This window comes from Cucumis sativus, chromosome 1, assembly GCF_000004075.3.
Source record: "Cucumis sativus cultivar 9930 chromosome 1, Cucumber_9930_V3, whole genome shotgun sequence".
Taxonomy (NCBI): domain Eukaryota; kingdom Viridiplantae; phylum Streptophyta; class Magnoliopsida; order Cucurbitales; family Cucurbitaceae; genus Cucumis; species Cucumis sativus.
The window spans coordinates 17,431,313-17,437,650 of record NC_026655.2 but is presented as its reverse complement, the minus strand read 5'-3'; positions in this window follow the sequence as shown (position 1 = coordinate 17,437,650).

The following is a 6,338-nucleotide window of genomic DNA, read 5'->3' as shown; positions in this document are numbered from 1 at the left end:
TGAGAGTTCGGACAAACTGTTTGACCAACAAATCTCCCCGCGTACCAGCAGTTTCACATGTTTCAATAAAATGAGCAACATGTTGTTTTGGGTTGCCCTTTCCATCAAACTGTTGGAACTTGGGTGACTGGTACCCATTCGACATTCTCAAGTTGTCGATCCTCTTCGTATACGGCTTGGAATACAAAGAGAAAGTTTGAGCGGACCTACCATATTGAGTTTTCATGGAGTTTGCAATCATTTCCTGCAATTGCTGGATAGACAGAGATGCAATTGAAGTCGAGTTTTGTGGTTGACTTTCTTGCATAATTGTCTTGCCTTTGTCAGCATTCTTGACAGTATGTGTATGACTTGATTCAGCAGCGTCACAACTCTCGATATGATTTTTTAGAGACTCAATCCCGTAGTCTCTTTCTTCAAGCGCCTTCATGAGCATGTTGACCCTCTTTTCAAGCTTGGCCATTCTATTTTCACTTGTATCCACGCCAGTCACCATAACTGACACTATGTTTGGATGAGGTACCTCCTCATTCGAGCGTTCAGAGGATGAGTTGTGTTCATCAATCACAGGATTTTCTTTGATTACAATTCCACCTCTTGGTGGACTGGAGATTTGTTCCCAAATATTCTTTGCGACCTCAAAGGGTGGCACATCCTCAGATGAATGAAATTCCCTTGAGCGACTGCGAGTATTTGGTCGCTTGCTAATGTCACCTAGAGCTTTGAAAGTGTTGCCTTGAGATGCCATGATTTCCTTATAAACGTTCTTAAAAAAGAAAGAGATGAAAGGTAGAGATTGTCCCACTGAGCGTGCCAAACTGTTCACACGAGATTTCGGAAGAAACGTATTTCGTGGAATTGAAATTTGTATATTGATGAATATTGTGAATACAATCTCTAGTATTTACTCCTTTGATGCTTTCTCTCGAGTACAAGTTAAAAACTTAGAATTTCTTGATCTTCGGTCTTTAGGATGTTGTAGTTGCAAGTCTATTTGAGCTTCAGTTTCCTGGAATTCAAGGAAAATTTGATCTTCCAGGTCTTCAATCTTTCAGAAGACGATGATCTCGAAGTTGATAAGAACTTGCACGTCTTGAGAGCTTTATAGAAGTTTGAATCTTCAATTCTTCATAGCTTCAATTCTTCCTTCAACAAGAGACCTCCCCCTCAAATGAATGACAAATGTCTCTATTTATAGAGAAAATTTGTGGGCTTTAGGTGGGCTTTGGCCCATTTTCTTGTTAGGATTGGACTTTGACCAATTTGCCTGTTGGGCTTAGGCTTGAGCCAATTTGCCTTATTGGGTTTGGACTTGGGCTTGAGCCCATTTGCTTTATTGGACTTGGGTTCATCTGCTTGTTGAGTTTGAATTGGGTTAGATTGAGTAAACTTAATTATCAAAATCCAATAAAATATAATTATCGAATATTTGTTATGATGATGTGGCAAGATTTAATTGGCCGAAATTTTTTGCTCAACAGCAATTTCTTCATTTTCTCTTCCGGAATTTTTTCCTCTTTCCTCTTTCATCTTTTTTTTTTTTTTTTTTTTTGATATAAAATCTAAAGAATATTGGTATAGGATCTATTTCACATTGAGGCTTGTAGGCTTTTTTTTTCTTTCAAAATTGTTCTAAACGGTATAAATATTTTCATGTTTTGTTCTGTTTTTGAAAAAACCCCAAATATATGTGTGTTCGCACGAGATTTTCGAAGAAATTTGATTCGTGGTGTTGAACTTGAGTTGGTGTTGAACTTGATGCGATGTGGTTCGATCTCTAGAATTTGATCCTCTGATTCTCTCTCGATTGGATGTTTACACTTGATTTGGAGGAAGCGAAACACGTGATGTTCTTGAAGTTGGAGCCTTGGAAGAAAGCTTAAAGATTGAAGTTGGAGTCTTGGAAGAAAGCTTGTATCTTGAAAGGAACTTCAATTTTCGAGGATGGTCGACTTCAAGAGTTAAGAAGTCTTCTAGCTCTTGATAGAGTTCTCTCTGGACCTTCTGGAGTCAAAAGTTTTCAACCCTTACCAATGAGGAGAACTTTTCTCTTTATACAGTTCTCTAGTGGGCTTTATGGGCTTAAGCTTGGTTGGTCCATGGATCAGACTCATGGGCTCAATTAAGTTTATTTTTTGGCGCAATTGAACTTAGTTCAAGTAAATAATATTTAATTGAACCAAAATAATTAATTTGATCCAACGGTTATGATGAAAACATGTGGCATTATCAGAATTGACCCATTTATGTTTTCAATTTGAATTTGGGATACATATATGATTTTTGTTTTTAATAAAAAATTATTTCTTAGAAAAAAACAAAAACAAAAATTCAAACTTTTATCAAACTAGACCTAAATAATTTTGACTAATTAAAGTCTTGTTTGAAACGTAACATAAAAAAACATAATTTTAAGAGAAATTGCAATGGATGACTATTTTAGCAATAATAATTAAGGATATAACAACATTTTAAAAAAATTGCAAATATAGCAAAAATATCATTGATAGACTTGTATCGTTGATAGACTTCATATGGTATATCAGTGATAGACCAATATTTACAACATTTATTGGTCTATCAGTGATAGACTTATATCATTGATAGAATTTGACAAATTTTGCTATATTTGCAAATTTTTTAAAATTGTGCTATATACTTAATTAATTTGAATTTAATTGCTAAATTTTCAACTATCCCTAATTTTAACCATTTTAGAAATAGGTTGATCCTCTTCACCTCTTCCCAAAAAATTTTCTTTTACATGTCCATCTTCTCTATCAAATAATCCTCCCAGCAAAAAAAATTCTCCTCCCATCAATTGAATCTTCTCATTCTCTTTTTATAGGGCAATGTCTCATTTTTTTTAGATAGAAGTGGAGTAGTTTTAGATAGTGAAATGGAGTACAACAGAGAAAGGGGAAGAAGGTGGAAGAAGGTGGAAGAGTGGGAAAACGTGAGAGATTGGGAGAAAGTGGGAGCGTGGTGACCAAGGAAAACAGGGGATGGTTGAGAAAAATAGGAAGAAGGAAAAAAACTTTTACAAAATTTTAATTTTAAATATGTTTTTATTTTTGTTTTGTTTTAAAACATAAATTTAAAAATTAAGATTTAAAATTTAGAACTTAAATTTAAATTCACATTCAAATTCTTTTAAAAGAATAATAAATAAATAAATAAATGAAAAAAATAAAAATGCAGCACAAAATACGGTATCTACAAAAGATATAGTTAAATCAAATATGTTTATATCAATTGAAATAGGAAAATTATTTTAAATGATAGAACTTCTTAAAATATTTATAAATATAATAAAATTTCACCATCTATTTGTGATAGATCATGACATACTAAAATAGATTATAATATGTGTTTATTTGATAGATACAAATAGTAATCTATCTTGATTTATTGTTGTTTGCACGAGATTTTTTCATAAACTTGTTTCGTGAAGTTGAACTTGTGTTGATGTTGTGTTTGTATTGATTTGGTGTGATGTATTTCGATCTCTAGTGTTTGATCCTTTGATTCTCTCTCCGTTGAATGCATACGCTTGATGTATGGAAGCAGTGCGCGTGATGTTCCTAAAATCATAGTTGAAAGAATATTTATATATCCAAGGAACTTGAGCTTCAAGGAGTGATTCGGTATTCAAGAGCTACTAAGTCTTTTTGTTGTTAGGAGGATTCTAACTAAGCTCTCTGCCTACATATGAAGAGAATTTCTCCATTTATGAAGATCTCTAGTGAGCTTTAGCCTTGGTTGGTCTATGGATCAGACTCATAGGCTTAACCACATGAATTTGGGTAATATTTTTAGCATTTTGGCTAAATTAAGCTTTTTTTTCTTGCTTAATTAAACTTTAGCCCAAATAAATAATCCATTATTGACAAAGTGGTATATTCATAGATACATCATCCGACATCGTCAATTAGGCAGTGGTCAAATTTGCTAATGCGTCTGCCCTCTAATTATTTTCCTACTTTAGGGACATGTTCCAACATTACATTGTCAAACTTTTTTATAAATTGTCAAGCATAAGCGATGTATGACTTCAAGTTTTCATGTTTCATATCATGTTGAAGAGTTGACTGGTTATCAACTTTGAATCACCATAAATTTTAATGAAGGATACTCTGATCTCCAATGTCATTTGAAGACCAATTATCAAAGCCTGATATTCAGCTAGGGCGATGTCTGCCAGCATTACTTCTTCGCGTTGCCACTATATGAACCGTGAAGGCTTGCATATAATGTCTAACCTTATCGATGGTAAACAAAAGTGCAAAGCACATTTTCTCGATGGGAGAATCTTGAATTCAATCCCAGCTAAGATTATGCTTAGATAGTAGAGAACACATTCTATTTTCTTCTCCTATTCTTGTGCCAACAATATCCTAGTGACCTTTTTTCTGCAGCAATGTACAGTTTCAACGACTTGCCAAGTATCGAAACTCCTAGTACTAGGGGACTAAGCAAGTATTTCTTTATGCTATCAAAGGCATTATGACAAGTCTCATACCACAAGAAATTTGATCCTTTTCTCATCAACTTTTGAAAGGTTGACGCAAACCAAGCAAGTTGTAAATGAACCTTCAAATGTAAGCCAGTCATCTCTAGAGAATTCTTAGGTCATCCAAACTCTTTAACCTTGGCCTCTTTTGAATGACATCAATCTTGGATGATCTATCTTGATCCCTTAGTTGATATTTTGGTAAAGCGGTCAAACACAACCTTTAGATCATTCAAATGGTCTTATCATCTCTTGGATTTGACTAGAAGGTCATCAACATAACACTCATCATGCTTATGTAGTATATCATCAAACACTTTTTGCACAACACATTGATAAGTAGCATCAACATTCTTCAATCTGAAAGACAACCTTGTAATAATATATCCTCTTTGGAGACCTAAAGGCTATCATTTCTTCATTTGAAAGGGTCATCTGTATTTGTTTATATCAAGACGACCCATCCATAAAGGGAATGCATTGTATTCCGTAGTTGCGTCAACCATGATTTCTAGGATGGGCAAAGGAAAGTCATATTTAGGGCATGCATTATTCAGGTTACGAAAGTCTACACAAACACCAAGTTGTCCGTTCTTTTTTCTTACAAGGACAATGTTTGCTATGCACGTTGGATATCTGGCCTCGCGAATAAATCCTAATTCAGTTGTATTGTTGACTTCAGCCTCAATTTAAGGAATAAGTTCTAGTCGAAAGTGTCGCTGCAATTACTTAATCGGTCAATACCCTAGTTTGATTGCAATATGATGAATTACTACTTTTGGATCAAATCCTAACATCTGATAGAACTAAGTCATGCACAGCGGAAAAAGAATCGAATTTCTACCCTAATTGCCACAATTAACATGTAACCATAAACTAATCAAATTAGGGTTTTAAGAAATATTACCTTTGAAGCTTTCAAAAAGTTTGATATCTTCTTACCAATTCTAACCGAGACCACCACTAGTACTCAACTGCTATCCTCTAGACAAAGAACCGGGTTGTGGGACCCAATTTTGGTGTAGAAAGTAATGGAGATAAAATGGGATTGGAAGGTTTTTTTTTTCTTTTGTTGAGATGATGAAAATGATAAAAGAGGCAAAAGTTCTTCAACATTTGAAAACACCTCTATTTATAACCTAATCACATGCAAAAATGCATGCAATTCATTTGTCAAATCTCAACACCTAATGTTCCACTAACAATTAGTGGAACTTAGTGGGCTAGGTGTCTATATCTCATATAGCCACATGTTAATTGGATTATCCAACAAAATGTTGGATTTTCCCACTAACTTAGTCCAAGGGTAAAATGGTCATTAGATATTTCTAGTCAAAAGTCAAACTTTGACTTTTCTTAGTCAAAAGTCAATATTTTGACTTTTTACCATTTTGTCCGTCTTGACTAATTCCAACCTCCCGAGCATGAATCCGCATTCATTTTTCCAAAATTCAAATCACATTTGAATATAAGGCCGGTCAAAGTTTGACTTTTCAAAGTCAAAAGTCAACATTTTGACTTTTTACTATTTTTGACCAATTCCATCAATTCCGAGCTTCTTAGTATGAATCCGCATTCATACTTATAGTATGTAAAACATAAAGCTCTATTTCTAATTAGAAGACCGACGACTATATCACTATATTTGTCGGTTTCCCTTTCTTCTCCCAATTCGAACAATTCGACTTATTTCATCACACTGTTCTAAGTTTAATCCATATGAGCTAGCAGAGGAACCTAATGGACCTATAGATCATGGGCTCCAACGATTCAAGATTAACTAGCTAAACTCTTTTAAACCGAGTTAATCAACATTCGTTAACTA